Raw genomic sequence first — 19,002 nt, 5'->3', positions numbered from 1 at the left:
TTGGGGTGTGTGTGTGTGTGTGTGTGTGTGAGTTTAGATTAATAATTTTAAACAGTTCCTCAGCACTGCTTTAGATGCTTCCCAGAAAGTTTGATATGTTGTATTTTTATTTTCATTCCATTAAATATATTTATTAATTTCTCTTGACACTTCTTTTACTCATGGATTATTCAGAAGTGTGTTGTTTGGTTTCCCAGAGTTTTGCGACTTCACTGTTATCTTTCTGTTTTTGATTTCTGGTGTGGTTCCATTGTGGAGAGAGAATATACTCTGTATGATTGCAATTGTTATAAGTGTAATAACATTTGTTTTATAGTCTATCCTGGTGTATATGCTCTGTGGGCACTTGAAAAGAAGATGGTATATGTTGTTGTTGAATGGAGTGTTCTGTGAATGAACATTAGATCCTAAAGTTTGATGACACTGTTGAGTTCTTTAATACCTATGCTGATTTTCTGTCTAGTTGTTCTATCAATTATTGAGAGACAAACATTGAAGTCTTTCACTATAATTGTGGATTTGTTTATTTCTCCTTTTAGTTCTGTCAGCTTTGTTAGGCATATTTCAAAGCTCTGTGTTTTCGTTCATGCACACTTAGAATTACTTGATCATTCCAGTGGATTGATTCTTATCATGATATAATATCTCTCTCAATTATTGGTATTTTTTTGCTCTGAAATCTAATGTATATCCATTCCTGTTGACTCTTGCAAATTAATATTGGCAAAGTATTTTTATTTTCATTTTTTTACTTTCAACATACCTTCATTGTTATATTTAATGTGAGTTTCTTATAGACACATAGTTGGGCCATGTGTTTTTTTTTTTTTTTTTTAATTTTTTTTTTTTCAACGTTTATTTATTTTTGGGACAGAGAGAGACAGAGCATGAACGGGGGAGGGGCAGAGAGAGAGGGAGACACAGAATGGGAAACAGGCTCCAGGCTCTGAGCCATCAGCCCAGAGCCCGACGCGGGGCTCGAACTCACGGACCGCAAGATCGTGACCTGGCTGAAGTCGGACGCTTAACCGACTGCGCCACCCAGGCGCCCCTGGGCCATGTGTTTTTTAATTCACTGTACCAATCTCTGTCTTCTATTGATATATTTAGGCCACTTAAATTTAATATACATATTGATATATTGGGAATTAAGTCTGTTATTTTATTTTTTATTTTCTATTTCCTCTCTCTGTGGTTCACTTTCCTGGAGTGTTTTCCCCTGCCTTCTAATGGGTTGCTTGAACATTTAAAAAATTCCATTTTGACTCTAAATGTCTATATTTATCTATAAGTACTATAAATTCTGAGTACATTTCTTTGTATAACATTTTTAGTGGTTATCTAGGTATTATATATACATAACTTCTGTTATAACCACACAGTTCCCTGAGGTTCTATTAAGTTTTTAAGTCTATTTTCTTTCCATTGTTAAGATTAATTGATTTATATGATTTTATTTGTACAATTGATTTATATGATTTTATTTATTATTTCCTCTGTCACCTCTATTCAGCTATTGTACTCATAATTGCATATTGAATTTTGGTTGTATTTTTTGGTTGAAAAATTTTCGTTACTTTTTTTATGTATCTTCTTTCTTTGCAGAGATTCTCCCCACCCCCATTTGTTTTAGGTGTTTTGTAATTGCTTTGTGAGGCAGTTTTATGATGGTTTCTTTAAAATCCTTGTCATATTTTAACATATTATGTGTCATCTTGGTGTCAGTGTTTATTGATTGCCTTGTCTAATTAAAGTTGAGGTCTTCCTGGTTTGGGGTATGATAAGTGAATTTCTTATTGGAATCTGAACATTTGAATATTGTTATGAAAATCTAGATCTTATTTAAACCTCTGTTTTCACATGACTCCTTGTACACCACCCTTACAGAGGCAGAGTGCTGCCTCATTACAGCCAGGAGGGGGTGGAAGTCTAGGTTTTCCACTTGGCTTCTATTGGCACCTGGTGGTGGGTAGGGGGATCTTCTATGTCTGGGGAGGAGTGAGAAATCTGGCTTCCAACTAGGCCTCCACTGATACCACCATGGCTGGGAGAGTCAGGCATGACTCCCTACTGCTCCTCACATGGACTTCACTGACACTGCAGTGGGTAGTCTTGTGTGGTGGTAAAAGTTCTAACTCTCCACTTGGCATTCCCTAACACTGACCAAGCAAGGAGGGGAAGGGCTCTTTATTACCTTTGAGTGGGAGGTAAAATTCAAGCTCCCCACCTTGTCTTTAGTGATACTGTAGGGAATAGGGTTGCACCTTTATAGGTTGCAACCAGACAGTTTGCAATTCTATTCTTCCCACTTTGCCTTTGATAATAGGTGTGGGGTTGAGCTATAGTTTTTTTTTTTTTTTCTGTAATGTTTAGCTAAAGTAGAACAATTATTATTTAAACATGTTCTGCCTTCATATGCTGCACTTTTTCTGGTCCTTAGACTGGAGAGAGCAAGTTTTTGTTTTGTTTTGTTTTTGTATGTACCCATTAGTATTTCTGGGTTGCCAGCACTTAGTCTCACATACATGTAAAACAAAATTAGAACCCAGAGAATTTACTGTCACACATTTCCTCAGGTCTCAAGATTCCTAGCCAGTTTGCCTTCTTCTCTCCACCTTTTAAAGTTTTTTTGTGTTTTCTAATATAAATGTTCAGGTATGTATATACAGTGGAATATTATTCAGCCATAAAAAAAGTCTTCCCATTTGCAACAACATGGATGGATATAGACAGTACAATGCTAAGTGAAATAAGCCAGTCAGAGAAAGACAAATACCATATGATTTCACTCATATGTGGAATTTAAGAAAGAAAACAGCCAACTACAACAACAAAAAGAGACAAGCCAAAAACAGACTCTTAACTATACAGAACAATTAGATGGTTACCAGAGGGGGTGGGTGGGTGGGGGAATGGGTGAAATAAGTGAAGGGGATTAAGAGTATACTTATCCTGATGAGCACTGAGTAATATATGGAACTATATTGTACACCTGAAATGAGTATAACACTGTATGCTAACTACACTGGAATTAAAGTAAAATAAAGTAAAATAAAATAGAATACATGCACAGAAAAATGTCCATGGCTTTCAGCTCTACTTAATGGAAGGCATAGGGGAAAATTATTTATGCTTCATCTTTTGAAGCAAAATCCCTGTATGTTTCATTCTGAAGGAGATATTCTTTCTTATGACTATAGAATTATTCATTAACATTTTTCAGCACCTTGAATATGTTATCCCACTGCCTTTCTGCCTTTATAGTTTCTGGTGAAAAGTCAGCTATTAATCTTACTCATGATCCCTTGTATGTGATACATTATTTTCTTTTGCCACTTTTAAGATTTTCTCTTTGTTGAAGGCATACAGATGGACAACAGACATATGGAAAGATGCTCAATATCACTAATGCAAATCAAAACCATAAGAGATATCACTTTACACCTGTCAGAATGACTAGTGTCAAAAATACAAGAAATAGCAAGTGTTGGCAAGAACGTGGAGGAAAAGGAACCCTCATACACTGTTGGTGGGAATGTAAATTGGTCCAGCCATTGTAGAAAACAGTATGGATGTTCCTCAAAAAATTAAACATAGAAATACCAGATGATTCAATAATTCCACTACTGAATATTTCCCCAAGGAGAACAAAAACACTAATTTGAAAAGATATATGCACCTCTATGTTTATTGCAGCATTATTTACAATAGCCAAGATATTACTCATTTATAGACAAATGGATAAGGAAGATGTTATATGTGTACACACACACACACACACACACACACACACACACTGGAATATTATGCAGTCATAAAAAAGGATGGGATCTTGCCTTTTGCAACAACATGGATGGACCCAGAGGGTATTATACTAAGTGAAATAAGTCAGACTGAGAAAAACAATACCATATGATTTCACTCATATGTGGAATCTAAAAAAGTGAATAAACAAACAAAAAGTAGAATCAGACCTATAAATACAGAGAACAAACTGATAATTGACAGAGGGGTAGGGGATGGGGGATGGGCAAAATGAGTGAAGAAGAGTGGGAGATACAGGCTTTCAGTTATGAAATGATTAAGTCATGGGAATAAAAGGCAAAACATAAAGAATATAGTCAATAATATTGTAATAATATTGTCTCGTGACAGATTATAGCTATGCTTAATGGTGAGCATAGCATAATGTATAAACTTGTCAAATCACTATGCTGCATACCTGAAACTAATGTAACATTGTGTTTCAACTATACTCAAAACAATCTAAAGATTTTTCTCTTTGTCTTTGTTTTTCAACAGTTTTACAATGATATATCTAGGTATGAATGTTTTTCAGTTTATTTTCATTAGAGTTTATTGAGCTTCTTATATGTGTATGTATTAGTTTCCCAATGCTGCTGTAGCAAATTACCACAAAGATAGTGGCTTAAAACAACTCTGGAAGTCATGGTCTGAGATGTGTTTCACTGGGCCAGCACCAAAGTGTTAACAGGGCTGCATTTTTTCTAGAGGCTGCATTTTTCCCTTTCTTTTTCTAGCTTTGAGACTGACTGTATTTCTTGGTACCTTTCGCCATCACTAGAATCAGCAACTGATTCTCACATCTTTGTCACACTGCATCCCTGTGGTCTTTCTACCTCTATCTTATAAGGATCCTTGTGATTACCTTAACTCCACACAGATAATTCAGGATAAGCTTCTCACCTCAAGATCCTTAACTACATCTTCAAAATCCTTTTTGCCACATAAGTTAATCTATTAATAGTTCTCAGTGATTATGGACACGTACATCTTTGGAGAGCCATCATTCTGTCTATCAGAGTATAGAATAAAATTGTTTATCAAATTTGGAAAATTTTAAGAAATTATTTCTTCTTTAAATGTTTTTACTTTCTTTTCTATATTCTATCCTTTTGGTAATCTAATTCTGCAAATATGGGTATTTTTATAATGTTACACAGTTCTCTGAGCTCTGTTCATTTTTCTCTTTCTTGATTCTTATGGTTCCTCAGACTGCATTATCTCTATTGACCTATCTCCAAGTTTTTTCATTCTTTCTTCTCTCTGATTTTTTAATAAATCCTGTGAATTTTCATTTCAGTTATTGTATTTTTCAACTCTATAAATTCTATTTGGTGATTTTTGTAATTTGTGTCTGTTTATTAATATACTTTATTTGGTGAAACATAGTTTTCATACTTTAATTATTTAACCATAGTTGCCATTAGTTCTTTGAAACTATTTGTAATAGCCACTTTAAAGTGTCTGTTTATTTAATCTAACATCTGGGACCCCTCAGAGATCTTTTCAGTTGAATGCATTTTTTCCTATGTACGAGCCATACTTTCCTATTTCTTTGAATATCTTGTGTTTTATTGTAGTTGTTAAAAACTGGACATTTTAGGGTTGAAGATATTGTAGCAACTTTGGAATCAGATTCTCCATCCATCCCCCAATTTCACTGTATTGCTTTTCTTTTCCTGTTTGCTGTTCCTTGTTTCATGATTTTCCTGGATCAGTTCTGTATAGGTTACATTTCTTGAAGGGCTCAGCTACTGAGTTCTCAGATTCCATTTTAAAAGTTTTGGTTTTTATTTGCGAGCCTAGGTTCCTAGGTCAGCTTAGTTTAGTGGTCAGCCAATGATTGGTCAGACTGTTTCCTTAAATGGTCCAGGAAGTCTTCTACCTTTTACCAAAAACTTGTGTGTGAAGGCGTATCTTCGAATCTAAGGTCGTTTGCAAGTCAGCTGTAGCTTTCGCTTTTTGCTTGCAAAGGGCTACAAGGTCACCCAAATGTAAGTTACTAAGCCCTCTGTGGTTTTTCCTGTCCTTGCACATGTCCCTGTACATGCGTGTGCAGTCTTCTAGATCCTCAGGAATCTTAGAGCTTTTCAAAGTTCCCTGTGGTCATATAGTTTCTTTTCTCTAAATTTCCCATTTAAACTTTGGGTGAAATTTTTTGTTAAGGGCTGAATTGTGCCCCTTGCCAACCAATCCATTTGTTGACATCTTAACCACTTGAGAGTGTGACTTTATTTGGAGATAGGGTCTGTAAGGATGTAATTCGGTTAAAATCACAGCATTAGGGTGGGGTCTAACCCAGTATGGATGGTATGCTTATAATAAAAGGAAATTGGACACAGAAATGCATGGAAGACAATGTGAAGACACAGAGAAAAGATGACCATCTCTAAGCCAAGGAGAGAGGTTTCAGATGAAACCAACCCTACCAACACCTTGATTTCAGACTTCTGGCCTCCAGAGTTATGAGTGAATACATTTTTCTTTGTTTGTTTAAGCCATCTAGTCTGTGGTACTTTGTTATGGTAGTCAGTCCTAGAAAGCTAATACACTCCTCTTTTCCCCAGCATAATTCATAGCTTCAACTGACTGCAATGTTAACATTTCCAGCTGATGGCTATTGTTTTCCATAACTCCTGTAAATAGAACTTTTTCCATGGAGTTGAGCTTCAAGTTAGATTAAATATTGATAATGCCCTATGAATGGGGCTTTTCCATGGAGCTTCTGAAAATATTGTCAAAATATTGACAGTTCTCAGGGTATAGGACATTTCACAAAGCTCCAAATACATTAATTGCCTCCACTCCTCTTGACAGCACCACCCTGGTGTTGGGCAGTGGGTGAGTGGGAATAGTTCCAAGTTAAAATGTCACAGACCCCATTGTCCTTATGAAGTTCAGTAGTTTTCCTTGAATAAATGCTTTCTGGTTTAATTCATGCTTTTGGTTAATTTCCAAAGTCCTAACATGGTTGAGTTCTATTGTTTTGTCAGTATTTTTGTTGCTTTTGTAGGAGGAGGGTTCACTGAAGTCCTAATGCTGCCACTCTGAAAGTCTTGCCCTTCACCTTGTTTTTGAAAGGTATTTTTGCTGGATATAGGATTACAGGTTTACAGGTTCTTGTTCTTCTTTCAGAACTTTAAGGACGTTGCTCTATAGTCTGCTGGCTTCCACTGCTCTAATGAAAAGGCTGCTGTCATTTTTGTCCATTTTTCTGCATGCAATGTCTTTTTTTTACTAGTTGCTTTTAAAGTTTTCTCTTTACCACTGGTTTTAAGTAATTTGATTATGACTTTCTTAGTGTGGTTTTCTTTTGGTGCTTTCTGTTTGGGGTTTGTTGAGTTACTTGAAACTTTGGGCTATATATTTTATCAAATTTGGGAAATTTTGGCCAGAATTTTTCTACATGTTTTTGTCCCCTCCTCCTTCTGGGACTCCAGTTACAAGCATATTAAATTCTTGGTGTTGCCCCAAAGCTCATTGATATTTTGTTTACTTTTTTCAGTCTTTTTTCTCTCGTTTCATTTTGGATAGTTTCTGTTGCTATGCCTTCAAGTTCAGTGATTTTTTTCTGTGTCTAATCTGCTGTCAATCCCATCCAGTGTTCAATGTTATGTATATATTGGTTTTGGTTGTCAAATGGTCCTTTTTAAAATATTTTCCTTTGTAGTTCTTAACTAGCTGGGCATTTCACGACATCTCTATTCATATCATGAGAGTGGCAGCCATCATCATTGTAGCCCACCTATTGGGCAGTCCCCAGGGTCTTTTCAATGGTTCCAGGGTGTTCTCTGGCTACAGATCAGTGTCACATCTGTTGGGCAATGTTGACAATCCCATCAAAAGTGATATTTCCACTGTGCTTAATGTTTTTCTGCTTTTTTCTGTTTTTTTTGTTTTTGTTTTTTTTTTTTTTTTTTTTTTTGTCAGTCCCTTGAGGGCTTTGACAGGTTGGGAGCAGAAGGTACCACTTCAATCCGGGCTTGTCTATTCTGAATGGGCAGTTTCACTGTAATCCTCAGACTTTTCCAATTACCAGTTGCCTTGGGCAATCTCATCACCAACCTTTTTTGGAGACAGACAGAGGGAGCCAATCTTTAGGGCCAGGGCAGTGGTGGCACCAGCCTCCCATCGGTGCACCTTAGGTAAACGACTTTGAATTCATTTGGGTCGAACTTAGGCAGCATGGAGGAGGCAGCTGGTGTTGGATAAACTTGGATTTTGGGACAACTGAAGGCAAAGTTGCACCATTGCCTGCCCCAAGCGGAAAGTTATAAATTTTAATTTTTTAATTTTATTAAATTTTAATTTTTAAATATATCAAATACATACATTTTTTCCTTGTCTCTCCTTATCATGTGCATGGTTTCCTCTGCCTTCTTGAAAATAACACTGCTTATAATAGCTGTTTTAATGTCCTTGTCTGATAAGTCTATTACTGTGTAATTTCTGAGTCTATTTTCAGTTATTGATTTTTTCCTTAAAAAAATTATTTTTATTTGACAAAGGTGGGGGGGGGGAGAGAGAGAGAGAATCCCAAGCAGGCTCCATGCTCAGCATGGAGGCTGATGTGGGGCTTAATCCTACAATCCTGGGATCATGACCTGAACCAAAACCAAGAGTCCAATACGCAACTGACCGAGACACCCAGGCACCCCTAATTTTTTCTTCTTAATATAAGTTGAGTGTCCTGACCTTGTATGTCTGATACTTTTGATGCCTGATGTTGTAAATTTTACATAGGTGATTGAAGACTTTTTTAGTGCAGTTGACCTTTGAACAACATGGGTTCGAACTGTGCAGGCCCACTTATACACAGATTTTGTTTTGGATACAATACAGTACTGTAAATGTATTTTCTCTTTCTTACGATTTTTAATAAGTCTTTTTTCTAGTTACTTTACTATGAGAATATATAATACATATAACATGCAAAATACGTGATGTTATGTTATTATGAAGGCTTCCAGCCAACAGTAGTTAAGTTTTGGGGGAGTCAAATGTTATATGTGGATTTTCAAATATATGGGAGGTTAGCACCCAACCCCCACATTGTTGGAGGGTCAGCTGTATAACGTTAAGTGTTTTTGAAATTTGTGCTTAGACATAGTTGCTTAGAAATAATTTGATCCTTTTAATACTAGCTTTTAATTTTTGTAAGCTGGGTTCAGAATACCTTCTTGTCTAGTGCTAGTTTTGTCTCTTTACTAAAGTGGTACCCATCTGATGACTCTGTGTGTGATAAAAGTTATTTATATTCTGAGTGGTGAGAACACAAACCAAAAATCCAAGTTTATCCTAGCCCTCTGTGAGCTCTGGATCTTATTCTACCTGATCATCTCTAATGATCTTTCCTTTGGCTGTCATGTGCTAATGAACATTCTGCTAAAGAGTTTAGGGGAATCTTCTGTGGCTCTCTAGATTTCTCTATATGTGTGCATCTCTTTCCTCTTCAAAACTTTGCCACATAAATGCTAGGTACCTTGGTGTCCTTGAACTCTGAATTTTATCTCATTAATGCATGGAATCACCGAGCTCTACTTTTGTGCTCTTTCCTTGTGCTGTGGCGTGGAAACTTTCTGAATGAAGGGAACTAAGGCATTCACAGGGTTTGCCTCATTTGTTTCCCTTCTCTCAGTGTTCTCCATCCCATACTACCTGCTGTTCAATATCTGAAACCTCTTTTTTCCTTTAATTTTGCCCAGTTGGTAAGACAGAAGGGCAAATCTGGTTATAGTATTGTGTCATGGCTGGAAGCAGAAGTACAAAAATCTGATTCTTAAAATGCACAGTTGACACCTGGGCTGATATTAGGGAGTACAAGAGGGCTAGGAACTTATTTTGTTACTATTTAGATTAAATGAGAATTTAAAGACAAAGGGCACAAAAATAAAAAGGATTATAAGAAACTCCTATGAATAGTTACATGCCAACAAACTGGATAACACAGAAGAAATGTGTAAATTCCTGGGAACATATGACATACGAAGAATAAATCATGAAAAAATAAAAATCTGAATAGACCAATTACTAGTAAGAAGATTAAATCACCAATAAAAAACCTCCCGAGAAACAAAAGTCTAGGAACAGACAGCTTCACTGGTGAATTCTACCAAACGTTCATAGAATAATTAATACCATCCTTCTTAAACCCTTCCAAAAAATAGAAAGGGGGGAATAGTTTCACATTCATTTTACAAGACCAGCATTACCTAATACCAAAACCAGAAAATGACACCTTAAGAAAAGGAAATTATAGGCCAATACCTTTAATGAGCATAGATGCAAAAATCTTCAACCAAATATTAGCAAACTGAATTCAACAACACATCAAAAGGATCATATACTGTAATCAAGTGGAATTTATTTCAGGGATGTAAGGATGGTTCAATATCCATAGGTCAATTGATGTGGTACAACACATTAACAAAATGAAGAACAAAAATCATATGATCATCCCAATAGATGCAAAAAAAACCACTTGACAAAATTCAATATTCATTTATGGTAAAAATTCTCAACAAAGTGGGTATAGAGGGGATGTACCTTAGCATAATAAAGGCCATATATGACAAATTCACAGATAACATCATACTTAATGCTGAAAAGCATCAGGAACAAGACACGAATGCCTACTCCACTTCTATCCATCAAAACTTTGGAAGTCCTAGACAGTAATTAGGCAAAAAAGAGAAATAAAAGCCATCCAGATTGGTAAGGAAGATGCAAAGTGGTCACTATTTGCAAATGACATGATATTATGTGTAAGAAACCCTAACAATTCCACCAAAAACCTGTTGGAACTAATAAACAAATTCTGTAAAGTTACAAAATAAAAATCAGTATACAAAAATCTGTTGCATTTCTATACACTATTAATGAACTATCAGAAAGAGAAATTTAAAAAACTATCCTGTTTATAACTGCATCAAAAAGAATGAAAATACTTAGGGATCAATTTAACCAAGAAAGTGAAAGAACTGTACTCTGAAAATTATAAGACATTGATGAAAAAAATTAAAGAAGACACAAGTAAATGGAAAGATATTCCATGCTCATGAACTGGAAGAATGAATAATTTATAATGGCCATACTACCCACATCAATCTATAGATTCAATGCATCCCTATCAAAATTCCAATGGCATTTTCACAGAAATATATATACCTGCACACAATGGAGTAATATTCAGACATAAAAAAGAAGGAAATATTGCCATTCGCAACAATGTGGATGGTTTTTGATGCTAAGTGAAGTCAGGCAAAGAAAAACAAGTACTATATGATCTCACTTATATGTGGAATCTAAAATAAGACAAAAACAAAACAATTCAGAGATACAGGGAACAGATTGTTGGTGGCAAGTGGGGTGGGTGGGTGAAATGAGTAAATGGAGTCAAAAGGTACAAACTTTCAATTATAAAATATATAAGTCCTGGGGATAATGTACAGCATGTTGACTATAGTTAATAATGTTGTATTGTATATTTCAAAGTTTCTAACAGCATAGAACTTAAAAGTTAACATCACAAGAAAAAAATTGTTAACTATATATGGTGACAGATGTGAAATAGACTTACTGTGGTGATTATTTTGCAATATATACAAATATCAAGTCATAATGTCATACACCTGAAACTAATATAATGTTATATGTCAATTATATCTCAACAAAAAATGAGAATTTAAGTATCAACTTTCAATCCAAATACAACATTCAGAAGTTAACACAGTAGGGAGTGTAGTTAAAACTCAAATTTGGGTCTGTGAACATATGTATATGATAAAGAGTAGGTTCTGAGCACCCCAACTGAGAAACCATAACAGCTTACCACAAATTTAGCAGCTTAAAACAACACAAATTTATTATCTCACAGTTCTGTAGGTCACAAATCTGGGTACCACATGACTTGGCCGGTTCCTTGACTTAGTGTCTTAAAAGACTGATATCAAGATGTCAACAGGGCTGTGTTCTTTTCTCAAGATTCTGCAGGAGAATCCCTTTCTAGGCTTATTCTGATCATTGGCAGAATTCAATATGGTTTTAGAATGTAATCCCAGTTTCCTTTCCGGGTGTCCATCCAGAGGTCATTCTCATGCAGGCTGCCTCTACCCTCTAGTTTGTATTCCCTATTTTCATAGGTAGATTGGATCCCTCAAGCTTTGAGTCTCTCTGACTCTCCCCTCTGCCTCCCCTTTCCTGCTACATCTCGTTTCACTCTAGCTGGAGAAATTTGTCTGCTTTTAAGGGCTCAAGTGATTAGATTTGGCTGACCCAGATAATCCAGGATAATCTCCCTATATTATAGCCCATAGTCTTAAATTCATTTGCAAAGTCTATTTGGCCATGTAGCATAACATATTCACAGGATCCAAGGATTAGGTCATAGTCATCTGGGGTGGGGGGACGCATTATTTGGCTTACCATATCAGTGTATTGGCTAAAACCCTCATCCTATCCTTGACCTTTATACTCCAAGAAGACCTTTATACTCCAGAGAAATAAATAATTGTACCCCTGGGAGATCTCTGACATTCTCACCCTTGTTGTTATTCAGTTTCATCTTGGAGAAGACAGAAATAAGCAGATACCAAATATCATCACAAAATCTCAAAGCTGGAATCACTTATTCCAGCCCTCTAATTTTACAGATGAGAAAAATTAATGTTCAGAGACGGGAAGATGCTTTGACTAGTTAGTGGTAGAGCTGAATATTGATTCTGGAGCTACAGATCTTTGCCAATATGTGGTTTCATTAATTATATGACTATGCATTTACCTATCTTTTCTAAGCTTCAGTTTGTTCATCTGAAAAATGGGAATAATAATATCTTTACTTCTCAAAGATGTTGTAAGAATTAAAGGAGGGGCGCCTGGGTGGCCGAGTTGGTTGAACGTCTGACTTCAGCTCAGGTCATGATCTCACATTTTGTGAGTTTGAGCTCCACGTGGGGCTCTGTGCTGACTGACAGCTCAGAGCCTGGAGCCTGCTTCTGATTCTGTGTCTCCCTCTCTCTCTGCCCCTCCCCTGCATGCACTCTGCCTCTCTGTCTCTCTCTCAAAAGTAAATAAACTTTAAAAAAAAGAATTAAAGGGAATTAGTGTGTGTAAAGTACATAGTACAGTAACTGTACCTGGCACTTAGTAAATGCAAGAAATGTGAGCTATCATTACTGTTGTTGTTGTTAATATTATTATTTTATGAATCAAGGCTGCATCAACATATAGGCACTTTCTCTTGACTGAATTGATTCGATAACTGAGTAATTTAGTTGAAGCAATTGTGAATGTGAGACTTTTATGTTCTATCACTGCTTTTTCAATATGGTTCTTTCTTTCTGCTTGAGTGACTTAAAAATTTAGATAGGTGAGAAAAATCTATACTACCCAAACTGAACCTTTATTTTAAGGTGCTAAAGCAATATGATCACATCCATTCTCTATTTTAGTAAACTTGGTCATGAATGCACTCATAAAGCAAATGCTTTCTGAGTGTCAGTTATAGGCCAGGAGATATTATAGAGGTGAATAAAACAGTCATGATCCTTGTGGTGCCTGGCTTGCTCAGTGGGTAGAGCACAACTCTTGATCTTGGTGTTGTAGGTTCGAGCCACATGCATATGGAAATTACTTAAAAATAAAATCTTAAAAAAATGTATTTAAGGGGCGCCTGGGTGGCGCAGTCGGTTAAGCGTCCGACTTCAGCCAGGTCACGATCTCGCGGTCCGGGAGTTCGAGCCCCGCGTCAGGCTCTGGGCTGATGGCTCAGAGCCTGGAGCCTGTTTCCAATTCTGTGTCTCCCTCTCTCTCTGCCCCTCCCCCGTTCATGCTCTGTCTCTCTCTGTCCCAAAAATAAATAAACATTGAAAAAAAAAATTTAAAAAAATGTATTTAAAACAGACATGATCCTTGCTTACTCAGGGCTTATTGACTGGGGAGAAACTGACATTCAGTGAGTAAATAAATATGTAAATGAAGGTCACTATAAATTCTTTGAAGGAAAATAATAGGATGATATAAGAGATTTTTAAAAACCTATACTAGATTGGAGGTCAGAAGGATTCTCTGAAGAGTGACATTTTAGCTGAGGCCCAAAGAAAGAGAAGGAATCAGCCATGTAGAGAGTGTTCATGTGGTCGGCCTTGGAGACAGAAATAAATACACAGATTTGGAGGAGAGGAAGAGGGAGAAGGAGAGAAGGAGTGAAGGGGAAAGTTTGGCTGAAAAGTTAGATACAGGCAGGTGATAAGGGAAGGGATGGCCTCAAGATGAATCCCAGGTTTCTGACTGGAAGTTGGGGAATATTGTTAGAAGGAGTTTAGAGGCATTAGGTCTAATTTTATCAACCACTTGTCATGTTGCGTGTAGCTTCACATGATATTTGGCTTTTTAATTTCCAATTTCAGAGGAAATATTGTATAAAAAAGCGTGATAATCAAATCTACCTGCCTCCCTCAAAGGATTCTTGTGAATATCTGTTCAGAAATGTAGTTATAAAAAAAGAAAAAAATGAAAAGAGAAAAGAAAGCAGATACAATCATGAGTATTTGTTTTATGGGAGAGAAATAGGTGAATTTAATTACATATCAGTTGCTTAGAAGTGGAGCTGGTAGAGATGGTGAAATTAAAAGATTAGAGAAGGGAAGTCAATAACTAGAAAACAGCATTTTATTTTTGATGCAAACAGTGTGTCATTTGAGTCAATCTGGAGAAAGATAAGGGGAAATAACATTTTTAAAGGGGAACTTGAAATGGATGCATTGGCATAATGGAGAGACAGTATGTAGCTCACTGCTCTGTTATTTATTACTTATTTTAATCTCAACCAAAACTCTATAATCCAGACATTATCCCATCTTAAACATGAACAAACTGAGGCTTATAGTAGCTAAGTAAGTTGTTCCAGGTTAACAAGTGACAAAGCTGTGATTTAAACCCACGTCTGTCAAACTCCTAAACCCAACTACTGACACCCGAGGCTGACAAACTTGTTCATAAAGGGCCTGAAACAAGTTTAGGTTTTGTGAGCCATATGGTCTATTTCTCAACTACTCAATTTTGCCATTGTAGCACAAAAGCAGCCATAGATGATACATAAATGAGTGGATGTGGCTGTAAGCCAATAAAATTATACTTATAGAAGTAAGTTGGTGGGCTGGATTTGGCTGCTGACCACCGGCTCACGTTAAGGAAAAGAGATGGCTTAACAGTTTCTGTGGAAAATGGTGATGCCAGAGCACACAAAGCCTCATTTAAAGACAATCCACAAAGAAAATTATTTCAGATGCAAATTAATGAACTTCCAAGTTTCTTAGAATTCGCAATGGTTATGTCACAGCCTAGCAAACATTTGTTGTTCATGGTAAAGCAGAATGGGAAGACACTAATTAAAATTCTAAAATCATCCAGAAATATCTTACCCAACAGTTCCAAATTTGTCTTTCTCCCAACCTTTTACTGGAGCTACTTACTGACTAGGAAATTGAACAGTGTACAGTGACTTTTTCCTTTGTGTTCCCTTTATCAATTTTTTTTGGGGGGGGGCAGTAAGAACTAGCCACAGGAAAAAAGGTAAAAAGAGCAGACAGAGGGAGGGTGGTCACAGATTTGAGTATATTGGATTAAATCACTTCTGAGGCTTCTAGATTAGTGGTCTGTCCTAATTAGCCCCCGACAATCCTAAGTTTCACACAGGAAGTGAGATGTTCAATGTATGTATTTTCTATTGGCACCGTAAAAAATGACCACAAACTTAGTGGTTTAAATGCTTGCTTATTATCTCACAGTTCTGTGGGTCAGAAGTCCAGGCACAGCCTGGCTCCCATGAGTCCTCTGTCTCACAGAAGTCCAGGCAAAGTACGAGGAGGACTCAAGCTGAAATCAAGGTGTCAGCTGAGCTGGGTTCTTATTTAGAGATTTCGGGGAAGATTCCCCTTCCATGTTTATTCAAGTTATTGGCAAAATTTAGTTTCTCATGATTTGAGGACCAATGTTACCTCTTCCTTAACATGTTCCCCACTTCATCTTCAAGCCACTGATGACACCTGGAATCCTATTTGTGATTTGAACTTCTGACTTCATTTTCTGCTATGCTTTTAAGGGTTTGTGTGGTTAGATTAGGCCCACCTGAAAAATCTCCATATATTAAAGTCATGTGACTAACAACCTTAATCATATCTACAAATCCTTTCTGCTACATAATATAATGTATCCATGTGAGTTACACTGGGAGGCAAAGGTCATGGAGACTATTTCACATGTAGTAAGTTAGAATTTGTTATTGCAGCTACTTTCCAGGAAAGAGGGAGGTTGGGAGGAAAAGTATTTGTGTTCTAATTTAACTCGTCAGCTGTTGTTTTTCAATGTCAGTGCTGAAGACTGAATTTCCTTCCTTCCTTCTTTCCTTCCTCCCTTCCTTCCTTCCCTCCTTTCTTCTTTCCTTCCTTCCTCCTTCCCTCCCTCCCTCCCTCCCTTTCTTTCTTCCTTCCTTCCTTTTAACAAAAGTTTTACAGGATACATATAAATTAAAGAGAGAGATAATGGACCTACAGACTGGTAAGGAGCCTAACAGGCTAATAGTTACTAGTGATTGGCATGACAAGTAAACACAGGGCAAAAGATCACAGCAGAGAGGGGGAATGCAAATATTTCAGTGTCAGAGTATTGAGCTACACTATCTAGAAGAGATGTAATCTCATCCACCAAACAAAGGATGAGTAAAAGTTATTAGCTTTGGGGCACCTGGGTGGCTCAGTCAGTTGAGTGTCCAACTCTTGATTTCAGCTCAGGTCATGATCTCATTGGTCATGGGATGGAGCCCTAAATAGGGCTCCACTGGAGCACAGAGCCTACCTCTCTCTGCCTCTCACTCTTTCTCTCCCTCAATAAAAAAATAAACACTTTTTTCAAAAGTTAGTTAGCTCTTCCAATGTTTGTCATTGTATTTCATTGTCTTTTTGATTTCTTTCCTAATTGTCATTTCAATTGAGTAAGAACTGAAAGAAACAGAAAATCGAACTGTGGTCACTGTAATTATCATTCCAGGATATCCCAACCATCCTGAATTACAAGGGCTATTTGTCTTGATCTTCTTGATCATTCATCTGATGACTCTTCTGGGAAATGCTTTCACATTCACCGTGATCAAAATCAGTCATTTCCTCCAGATTCCACTGTATTCTTAGCAACTTGAGTTTCTTGGACATCTGCTACTTGTCCATCACCATTCTGGTCATGCTAGTGAACTTATTCCAAGAGAAGAAGACCATGTCGTATGAGTGCTGCCTTTCCCAGATGTTCCTGTGACCTGTGCTGGGGAAATCTTGTGGCTGCTATGACTTATGAACACCATGTAGCTATTTGCTACCTTCTGCACTATCTGTTTCTCATGATCTAACAGTCTGTGTGCATTGGTTGACTGGAGCTTGGCTGGGTGGGCTAGAGAATTCTGTGACATACTCAGTGCTGGCAGTCACATTCATTCTGTGTGGGTTCAACCAGATCAGCTGCTTTCTCTGTGATATCCCGCTGCTCCTGGAGCTCTTCTCAGACATTTCTCTTGATGAGTTTGTGCTCCATCATGTTGCCAGCACCACCACTGGCTTGAGCCCTTGCCTGTTTACTGCAATGTCTTACATACTTATCTCTGCCATCTTTAGGATTCCTTGAGGACAAAAACAAGGCCTTCTCTATCTGTGCATCCCACTTCACTGTGGTGGTAGTCTTCTTTGGGATAGCTGACTTCAACTATGACAGCCCAATGTAGGCTACAGCCCAATGTATGGACACCCTGGTCTCTGTGCTTTTCTGTGTTGTAACCCCCTTGTTGAACTACATCATCTACAGCCTATGAAACAAGGAGGTCAAGGGTGCCCTGAGGAAGCTGGCTGGAGAAGGTAGATTCTGTAGTAATAGTAGTAATATTCTGTAGTAATATCAGATTAACATTTTTCATCTGCAGAGTCCTTATTCTTTCTTTCTTTCTTTCTTTCTTTCTTTCTTTCTTTCTTTCTTTCATCTTTCTTTTTTTCCTGTTGATAACTTTTACTTGTATAACCTTTTAGTTATTTTATTAAAATACCATGTTTATTAATTTTTAAACCATTTAAAAATTATATGTATTTAAGGTGTACAAGATGATAATTTGATAGACATATACATAGTGAAATAGTTACTATAGTCAAGCTAGTTAACACATCTCCACACATAGTTATCCATTTTTATGTGTGTATGATAAGACCACCTGAAATTCACTGTTAGCATATCTCTAGTATTCAATACCCACAATTCCTAACAAAAATCTAGTACTGAAATTCACTTGCACATGTCCCAAAAGAGATAAGAACCAATCTTCTCATTGTATGCTGGGAAAAGATGATTACCATAACTTTAATGAATACATGAGAGAATTAATTGTTTTCATTTCTAACAGTTTCTGTTTAAGCTGTTGCCCTTGAATTCTGTTTGTACTCTGAGGTATCTCAAAACAGCCACTCAGAGAGAGATTACATGGTTATTCCCAAATGGTCAGTCCACAAGCATTTATAAATGTCCATTCTAGAAAAATGAATTCATTGAGAGATCTAAGGAAGATTTTTGACTCTCATATTAGGCAATGAGTATACTCAAGGTAGGTCCTGCAATGGCAGGCCTCCATCATGATGGATGGTAATTGATAGCCTGTTTTACCAGAGAATATCCTTTCCAGTCTGAGAGAGAACCAGAGTAGGGAACAGGAAGCCCTGCCACAAAGTCAGAAAGCCAAAGCTTTTGGTGAAAGACAGTGGTAAGTAGTTTATTTACTATCACAGTTGAGAAAAACTCTGCCCAGTGTCAGGATATACTTACTTCTTAAGAGCATACTATAAAATATTGTACATATTTTCATTACTACTTTTATGACCTTTATGTAATGACATATGTGTAATATTATTTTTACGTTGATTATTGTCTGCAATAGTAATAATGAAACCAGAATTGAAATGACCTGAGAAATTATCAACTTAACAGCCTGAGAAGTGCCTACATTCTTTAAGTAAGGTAATATGAGGGGAAAATTTGTTCATGGTAAATAATATATGATGCATAGTATTACTCTTACTCTAATTTTGACAAGCAAGACAGAAAGAAATAATTTTTAGGCAGAAAGCATATTTCCTATGTATCCATTATCATATGATATTAAGGATGCACAAAATA

At 36.7% G+C, this 19,002-nt stretch overlaps 1 pseudogene; it reads left to right on the top strand.

Moving 5' to 3' along the window:
• The first annotated feature begins 16,343 nt into the window (after nucleotides 1-16,343).
• On the top strand, nucleotides 16,344-17,734 carry LOC124514261 (olfactory receptor 5V1-like; annotated as a pseudogene).
• The last annotated feature ends 1,268 nt before the right edge of the window (nucleotides 17,735-19,002 follow it).

This window comes from Lynx rufus, unplaced genomic scaffold (assembly GCF_022079265.1).
Source record: "Lynx rufus isolate CCGP_SWC_20201006 ecotype Redwood Valley unplaced genomic scaffold, mLynRuf1.p SCAF_2, whole genome shotgun sequence".
NCBI lineage: Eukaryota > Metazoa > Chordata > Mammalia > Carnivora > Felidae > Lynx > Lynx rufus.
Note: the sequence above shows the minus strand (reverse complement) of the source record. Positions and strands in the feature narration are given on the sequence as shown.